General features: G+C 40.2%; 1 pseudogene; it reads left to right on the forward strand.

Annotated features, from left to right (window-relative positions):
* Nucleotides 1-5,658: 5,658 nt before the first annotated feature.
* On the forward strand, nucleotides 5,659-7,267 carry LOC147437059 (polyphenol oxidase, chloroplastic-like; annotated as a pseudogene).
* The last annotated feature ends 2,146 nt before the right edge of the window (nucleotides 7,268-9,413 follow it).

Below are 9,413 nucleotides of genomic sequence, written 5' to 3' on the forward strand. Positions count from 1 at the left end.
GCATCTTTACATACAAGCATTGTGGTAGTCACCACAAATCCAAACTCTTGAAAAATGTGCACAAAACAATGAATAGGCAAACACCAACTCAAGCCCACAGACCTAGAAGCTTTAGAGTATTTCAAAGAGTTTTGGACATCCATTATCATCTTTTGCTTGAAAGATGCTACCGACCACAAATCTGGGACCGGCCACTCCATACTTAATAAGGAAGTTACTTTGATGGGTTCAAGCGTTCCAAATGCTTGTGTAGAAGTAGAGACAATATAGGAGTGAGAATAGAAGAAAATCCTTCTTTGAACCAGTTTGGTTGGGCAAAGATGTGGGAACATTATTGCTCCAATATCCGCATGTATAGCATTGAATGTGCCGGAGAGACTATGTAGTGGCTGCTCCTCCACCAACGTGGTTGGAAATATGACTATAAATGCATGACAAATGTTAAGTATGAATCCATAATAACATTACACTGTGATTTCACACCTAGTTTTGTATTCTCAAAACATGTACTTACAATGTGTTGGAAATCGAGGTGGTTGTTGCAAGTGCATGGTTGACATTGAGAAAACATGTTGCACAATGGCTACGGTCCCCTTATCTTTGCGGTTCTTGAAGCCAAGGATCTTTCCTTTCCAATGAAGATCCAAGTTTGCACGATTCCGCACACGATGAGGGCCAACAGTAGATGGTTGCATGTATACCCAAGCACCTTTGGTGAACTCTTGTGGCACCCACTCATCATCTACACCTCTAGTGTTGTGGCATGCAAGTGCTGTGATCTCATCCTTTGGCCGCCTTTACGAAGTAGAGTTGGCCATGGTTGAGCAAAGCAAACTAGGAGAAGGAGAAGAACCTTGCTTGTTGCTACAATGTAGGTGGGATAAAGTGATATGAGAAAGTGGTTAACCCTTGTGGCAATGGGAGGAGAAGGTGGACAACCCTTGCTTGGTGTGGCACTGGGAAGAGAAGGTGGATAACCCTTGCTTGGTGTGGCAATGGAAGGTGGTAGGGGAGGAGAGAGGAGCTTCCTTGCTGCAGCAATGGAGATGGTGTAGAGAGAGAGAGAGTGTTGGAGTAGAGGATGAGTGTGATGGTTGCAACCAAGGAGGGGTTGGAAAAGGGGTTCTAGAGAGAGAAAATCACTTTTTGCCTAATAACTACTTTTGGGAGAGCTCTGGATAGCAAAAAGATTTTTTTTAAGTTTTTTTTAAAATTTGAATTTTAGGGTTTTTGGATGCACGTTTTGACTTTTTGAGATCAAAAAATGCTTTTTTGACCATAAAATAGTTTTAGGGGGGTTTTCAGAAGATGAAATTTGAGTTTTAAAATTTTTGAAAAATTTCAAATTTTTGGGATTTTTTCAAAACCGGATCAAAAAGGAGGGAAGTTGGAATCATGTACGCAAGGAATCCATAACAAGTCTAGCACAGGAGAGACACAGAGCGAGGTGGTAGAGCGAGAGCGTACGTGCAGACGCACCTCCTAGACCGGAGTGCTACGTTGGCATGGCAAGAGAGAAGAGAGGAGAGGAGAGAAGAAGGACACAGGCATTGGGTGCAATCTCCCCCTGTGCAAGAGTGAGCATTTCCCTCTTGCACGTATTTATATAGAGATTCTTCAATGCTCAAAAATGAATACACATTGGTTGGACGGGCATAAATGGCCATAGCTTGTAATGAGCACTTGAATAATAAATGTACATAAAATATGATATCTTCGCCTAGCCTTAGCTTTTGCCATCTGTCAGCTACAATAAATAAACAATAATCAATTTCCATTACATACCTCTCTGTTAGAAAGCAATTGCCCTCAGTTATACAAAGATAGGAATCTGCAAATCAAACTTGTCAAAAACAATGGTTAATATTCTGTGTCAAAAATATCACATGTTGAAAGAAAAATTCATAAACTTAAATAACATTGCTTATGCCTGACGTCATCCATATACTACCTATTCTAGCATATTTATAGATTATTCAATGCTAAAAAATGAATAGAATCAATTTCTTGCTGCATAGCATCTTTCCACTGAACACACTCTAAAGCTTGTTCAAATGAATCAGGCTCATCTGCATCACAAAGAGTGCTAAAGCAAGCCAAATCTACTTGCTCTCTGCCAAAAGTAGTACCAGCACGTGTTTTTCGTGGCAACGGTGCATCCAACTTGCTATCCTGCAAAGTTTTCTGAACCCATTTAGGCAAGGTTCTTTCTTCCCTGAGAACTTCTTGCTCTTCACGCACAATTTCCTCTACATCATGAGGTGTCACATGCTGATCAAAAGATTGATCAAGATTATCAACCTGTTGTGATTCTTGATTCTCCACAAAAGAAGGAAGTAAACCTTCAAATACATCATGTGTCTGCATATGAGGTACATCAAAAGCAACCATAGGTTGAGCAGTAGTTTCTGCAAAAATTACATCACAAATTTCAAAAATCTTGTTTGTAGCAGGATTGTAAAGTCTATAACCTTTACTTCCACTACTGTACCCCACAAATATACATTTGATTGCCTTATCATCAAGCTTCCCACGTAACTGCTGAGGGATGTGAGCATAAGCAAGACAACCAAAAACACAAAGATAACTGACTGAAGGTTTTCTGTCATATCAAGCTTCATATGGAGTAATGGTCTTCAAGGCACGAGTAGGACACCTGTTCAAAACATGTGATGCACAAGCAACTGCCTCCATCCATAGCTTATGAGGCAAACTCTTAGCGTTGAGCATACATCTAGCCGTCTCCATTAAAGACCTATTCTTCCTTTCTGCAACACCATTCTGTTGTGGTGTGTATGGCATAGTGCATTGGTGTTTAATGCCTTTCTTTCCAAAAAAATCCTTAAATGCACCTGACATGTATTCACCTCCTCGATCGGTACGAAGAGTCTGTACTTTGCAACCTGTTTCATTTTCAACCATGGCGACATAATGTTGAAAAACTGCAAACACATCTGACTTTGCTTTGAGTAGATACACCCAACAAAACCTGGAAAAGTCATCAATGAAGGTCACAAAATAAAGGTTGTTTCCTATAGATGGCATCCTCATAGGACCACATACATCACTGTGTACAAGCTGCAACTTTCGTGTCCCTTTAACTGAACCATCCTGCGAAAATGAAAATCTATGCATCTTTCCAAGAACGCAACCTTCACATACATGTCTTGGTGGCATCTCCAATAAAGACAAATCATGCACCATATTATGACGTTATAAAGTCATCAAAGTGCCATAACTAACATGCCCAAATCTAGCATGCCACAACTCAGCATCCTGCATGGCCTGAGTCTTTGTTTCTGCAATACATACCTGAATCTGCTTTTCATAACGATCTAGCACAAATATTCCATTTTCCAGCATACCTGTAGTGATAAGAGAATAACCATTCTCTCGATCTCGTACAACACATTTGTCATCCTCAAAAATGACCCGAGGACCATTTTTTGCAAGAGAGGATACAGACAACAAATTCTTCTTGATCCCTGGAACATATAAGACATCTGGCAAGCATAAATCTGAACCATCTGAAATGGTAATCAAAATCTTACCAACGCCTTTGATTGGATAAGAAGCATTATTTGCACATGTCACCTTCTTTCCTGTTGGAGCTGCATCCAATGAACAAAACAAATCCTTCCTTGAAGTAATATGCATGGATGCACCACTATCAAAGTACCAAATCATTTGTGTCTCGTCAACACTGTAAGCAGAAAAATCTGAATATACTAAGAAAGCATAAGAATCCTGCACAAAGTTTGCAGACTCTTCTTTAGCTATAGAAGAATCACCAGAAGCTGAAACAACCAAACTTGACTCTTTCTTCTTTTCTTTAGCAATTCACTTTTTACACTCACTGATGTAGTGACCAGGTTTCTTACAGTAGTGACATTTACCTTTCTTCTTGGACTTGTCGGAATCACCTTTAGACTTCTCTGAAGACTGTCCTGCACCAAACTTGGAGTGATGAGCACTCTCTTTACCCTTGTTTTTGTTCTGTACAACAAGAGCATGATCCATACCATCCACCTGTAAAGACTTGTTCTTACGTGATTGATCCTCCTGCAATAGCAAAGCCACTAACTCTTTAAAACGAAGAGGCTCAGGATTAACTTGCAAAGACAGAGTCAAAGAAGTCTGAAAAGTCAAATAAGATGGTGGTAGTGACTTGAGTGTTTTGGAAACCAAGTCCTTCTCTGGAATCACTTCATCAATGCTAAGCAATTGCTCTTTAAGATCCCTGATTTTTGTAAGATGCTCGACGATATCGTCACCTTCGTCCATCTGTATTTTGTCAAGTTGTTTCTTCAAAAGCTCTATTCTTGCAGCGTTTCTTCCTCCAAACATAGCTTGCAGAGTGTTCCAAGCATCCTCAGAAGTTCTGCAAGATCTGATATGTGGTGTGATTGTCCTCTTTATGGTTAAGGCAATCACAGCCATAGCTTGTGTATCTTTAGTATCCCATTTCTTTTGCTCTGGAGTGACTTGTGAGGGTCCTGCACCAACAGCTGCACCACGAACAGGCGTGGCAGGTGCAATGCTACCTGGACGAACTTCATCTCCAGATACATAATCCCACAATCCTTTACCAACCAAAACATTTTTGGCCATAAAAGACCAAAGAGAATAGTTGGTACCATCCAATTTGTCTTCGGATGTAAACGCACCAAAAATCTCTTTCTCCGTAGATTGAGCCATACTGTGGATGCACACAAGAGAGCAAAGAACCTCCAAGAGATTCACAAATCTCCTCTCCAATGCAAGCAAAACTCTACAAAAAATCTCAGCACAAAGCTAAGACAAGCTGCTTCCCAAAAGAACTGTTTACCTGAAGAAAATCTGTCAAAAAGTACACCCTCTTTATCTAAACGCCTCCGAAAAGTAACTTCTGCTACGCTGCTCAGAACAAAATTTTGAGGGCTCAAACGGCTTCAAAAGGGGGGTAAAACCCCAAGTCGCCTTCTCAGAATACTCCCGGAACGTCGAGGATGCTCCCACGAGCAAATTTTCCGAAAACTGCATGAAAACTGCGATTGCGCGTGCGGACGCGAAAACGCAAGTAGAGGCTCTAGAAATCACCTTGCTCTGATACCAATTGTTGAAGATGATGAAACAGGAAACAGAAGGAAGACAGCAACTCAGAGTAGGAAGAAGATGGAGAAGGAGAAGACACAGAGCTTGCGTACGAGATCTCTGTAGTCTCTCTCTCTGTATTAGAATAATAGAGTATATACAAACTCAGAGCTACAAAGCTTATATGAGACCCTAAGAGATAAGGTGTCCTTTCACACCAGATGTCCAGGGGGAAAAACCCAGTGGAGAAAAGTGCCCATGGTGAAGCGCGTATACACACTAACACTACTACATGTCTACAAAAATGAACACACATTGATCGGCCAGGCATAAATGGCCATAGCTTGTAATGAGCATAAAATATGATATCTTCGCCTAGCCTTAGCTTTTGCCATGTGTCAGTTGCGCTTTTTCCATCTGTCAACTGCAATAAATATAGAATAATCAATTTCCATTACAGGTAGAAGAGCCTCCGTGGTGGCACCTCTCGAGCTCCTATTGGGTGATGGGGACTATGGGCCCCAACCACCTTTTTGGCATGTAAGTTGTATGTTTTTTTCATCGAGGGTGGCACCCTGTTCAGCCATGGTTGTTGCTGGTTTGGTCGGTCGGGGTGGCTCCCCTTTCTCAGCCGATGTACATGGGCTACTGTGGTTACTTGTGATGTGGTGGATTTGGATGTATGGTTGTTGGTTCTAGGCACCTTGGCTCGATTATGAGCAGGGTCTTCTGCTGTAAAATTTTTGCTTTATTTTAATACAATATCACTCACAATTTGTGAGTTTTGCAAAGAAAAAAAACAAGGAATCACCATTATTCTTGAAGTAGTGTTTTTGCAATTAAAATATGATCTTATTGATCATGTAACATACTATGTATGGTTATGAATCTTTTTTCAAGGAATAATTACCTTTTTGAGAGAGAGAGAGAGAGAGAGAGAGAAGGTGCCGTTACTACCAACTAGCATCTATATACTTCTATACCCTATATAAAAGGGGAAGGGATACGGCCCCTCCCCTCGGCCACGTGTGACAAACTCTTTGCTTCGATGGTGTGCTTAGAGAGAGAGAGAGAGAGAGAGAGAGAGAGAGAGAGAGAGAGAGAGAGTATGTGCCACCTCCAATAGGTGATGCTTACGTGCTTCCCTCATTAGTAAGAGCAACCCAACTCTCTTTTCTTCTCTACCCCGCGGCCTATTCACGCTTGATCGATGACAGCTCTTACTGGGATCCATCTTGCTTGGCATGGCAAGAGTGAAATCTTTACATTCAGCTCACTGCATCCCTATCCAACCCCCAAATTTGAAGCTGTGTATGACACCTACCAACCCTGGAAATGGTGTTGCATTTGTCAATTGTTGCCTTCTTGTTTCCACCACTATTACTTACTTCAAGCTCCCCACAAACCTGGTCATGTGCACTCACCTTTCCGCCCACCAAGTCCTTCTTCTTACATTGTGAAGTACAATAGGCGACTTCTTACATTGCAAAGTACGTTTGAGGTCGGACTTCTTATTCTACCAACTCCTGGTTAACGATCCTCACCAATATTTGCAACAAGTAAATGTCCATTGTGTCTTTTGTGATGCAACTTATGATGAGAGTGGTACTCAAATTAAGTACCAAGTGCACAATTCCTGGCTGTTTTTTCCTTGGCATAGGTGGTACCTCTACTTTCATGAGAGAATTCTAGCTAGCCTCATCAAGGATGAGACATTTGCCTTGTCAATTTTGAATTGGAATTTTGCATCAGGGTATACTCTTCCACCCATATACAATGATAGTAAAAATCCTCTCTAGGATGCCCAGCACAATCCCTTGCATAGAACCCCTATTGTAGTGGATCTCAACTACAACTTCACTGAGTTGAATTGCCCCACAGCTGTCGAGAAACAACACCCTCATGTATCGGGAAAATGGTCACCAAATCAAAGACTCCATCTTTGTTCTTTGGACAAGCTTATTGTCAAGGTAACGGTCCAAACCCGGGAGCAGGCACCATTGAAAATCTTCCTCAAGGCAATGGCCATGTATGGACTGGAGATCTCGCTAACCCAAACGATGATCAATGCATGGGAACCCTTTATTCTGTGGGATGCAAACCTATCCTTCATGCCCACCATTCCAACATCGATTGCCTCTAGGAGATATGGAAGAGTTTGGAAGGGATTCTGCTCCTTGCCACATGCCAGTAGCTCCTTGCGTTGGCACCTTCGTGCATTGTCTCTGAGCAGAACAGTATGATAGCGAGAGCCGCGATTGTGTGTGTGTGTGTGTGTGTGTGTGTGTGTGTGTGTGTGTGTGTGTGTGTGTGTGTGTGTGTGTGTGTGTGTGTGTGTGTGTGTGTGTGTGTGTGTGTGTGTGTAGCAGTTCTAAATATATACAAATACATACGCAAACGAACTATACAGTTCACAGACCAATAATTCTTGGCAAATACAATGGTTTAGTACAATAATTTATTTGTAGTTGAAAATAAATTTTGTACAAGGTAGTAAAGATAACAAGTAAAGCTTGGGAAATAGTCAAGGTAAGCGAACAACCCCCAGTCATCTACCACAAAGAACAGAATGTTTTTATCAAAGAAGGTATCCCTCACCTGCATCCATAGCCACAAGAAAACAGATCGTTAGCACATGGCTATACACATGTGATGCTGGGCATCCCAATTGTTATCCATGTCACAATGAAAAAACAAACCATTCTTCAACATGTAAAAAAATAGAGTTATACTAAGGATTCCCCCTTTTTTTGGGGAGTGAGCCTCCTCTCAAGGCTTAAAATTTTTTTTATATACAAACCAAACCATAAGCCCTATCATCATCTCAGTCACATAATATGCCATAATAGACATATTCTTCAAAAAACCAGTAACCCATAAAGTCGCAAAATATACTTATAACCAGTGATTTCCATCTATATATAAACAACCAAGGCAGGTTTACACCATTTTTAAGAAAGAGCAAGAAAATGGACAAAAAATTAATTGCTTTAATCTATAATAAACGAGCCTTTCCATTTTCCGAAGTTATGTACGCTAGGGAAGAAAAAAACAGCTTGAACAGTCAGTACCAGCTAAAGAAACAGGCCTAGCAACAACTTCTTATCCAAAGTGCCATATAATCAAATTTTTGCTCACTAAATGATAGTCCAGTTACCGTCATACCAGTTGGGAAGGTCTACAAAACCTAGTATAGGCAATCAGCTAAAAGCAGGTGACATAGACCAGTACAAGCTAAGAATCGGACCAGCACTTACTCTTGAATAAGTAATTTTTCATCGGTCTTCCTTTATAGTTTACATATTTATGTTGGAGACATTCTTCCGTATATTATTATGCAAGTGTGGGGTCATTCCATCATGTTAATTTTAAGAAACTTTCATGTTAAGGATTTTTAAAGCTGGAGACCCATCTTTTAAAAAAAAAACAAGATGCATCGGTTATTTAACAAGTTATACCCTTTGAGGGGTGAACAATCTGGTAACAAACATCAACAGGCAAGACAACTTTCTTATTTTTGTTTTAAATCGACTCCTACTAATCAAATGCTTATAACCTTCCAACCAAGTTTTCCAAATCTAGTTGTCCCACATCAACCAACAAGTGAATTAGTTTCGAGATTTGGCATCTCATAGCATCAGAAAATAGTCCCAAAACAACCAGCTAGAATCATAACCTCAAAACAAAAGGAGTTATTTTTTATAGAATACTAGTCTAATTAACAATTTAAAGCTTAGCCAAATCATTCTATTTGTAATGATTTTAAAGCCTATAGGTATCCAGAACCCTAATAACCCAGTAGACCAGGAGCTGAAGCAAACCAGTAGGTCAGGTCATAGTCCGTACGCACTATAAAGAGCTTGGACTATGCTGACTCTTTTTTATGAGTAACCCCTTCGAGTATGATCAGAGTCAATCTCATTAAGACCTGTAAGGGAGGTCTAATACACGGAAACGGTAGGAAATTTAATCAATATTTTAATCAAAGACTACAAATAATGCTGGAAAAAGTCATTCAATCACCTTCCATTTATGCAGGTATGCAACTATATTACCATGTATAGAAGAACAAAGGTCAAGTTCAAAACAAGTCATGCTTTAGGACTTCCTTCAGTAAGTGATCATCATATTTAGGGCAATATCCTTTAAAGTTATCTCCTGTAAGAAAGTAACTAGGCAAAACTAAGTCTGCAAAATTTATTTTCAAGATTCAGGCATCTAAACGGAAATCACTATATAACATGGATAAGAACATTATTCATAGCAATTTTTTATACTGCCTGGCATAATCATAGTAGAGACATCATTTTTAAGTCTCGAGCATAGGTAGAAAATGGCTA

Source organism: Adiantum capillus-veneris, chromosome 17 (genome assembly GCF_014529385.1).
Source record: "Adiantum capillus-veneris isolate H3 chromosome 17, ASM1452938v2, whole genome shotgun sequence".
NCBI classification, from domain to species: Eukaryota; Viridiplantae; Streptophyta; class Polypodiopsida; order Polypodiales; family Pteridaceae; genus Adiantum; species Adiantum capillus-veneris.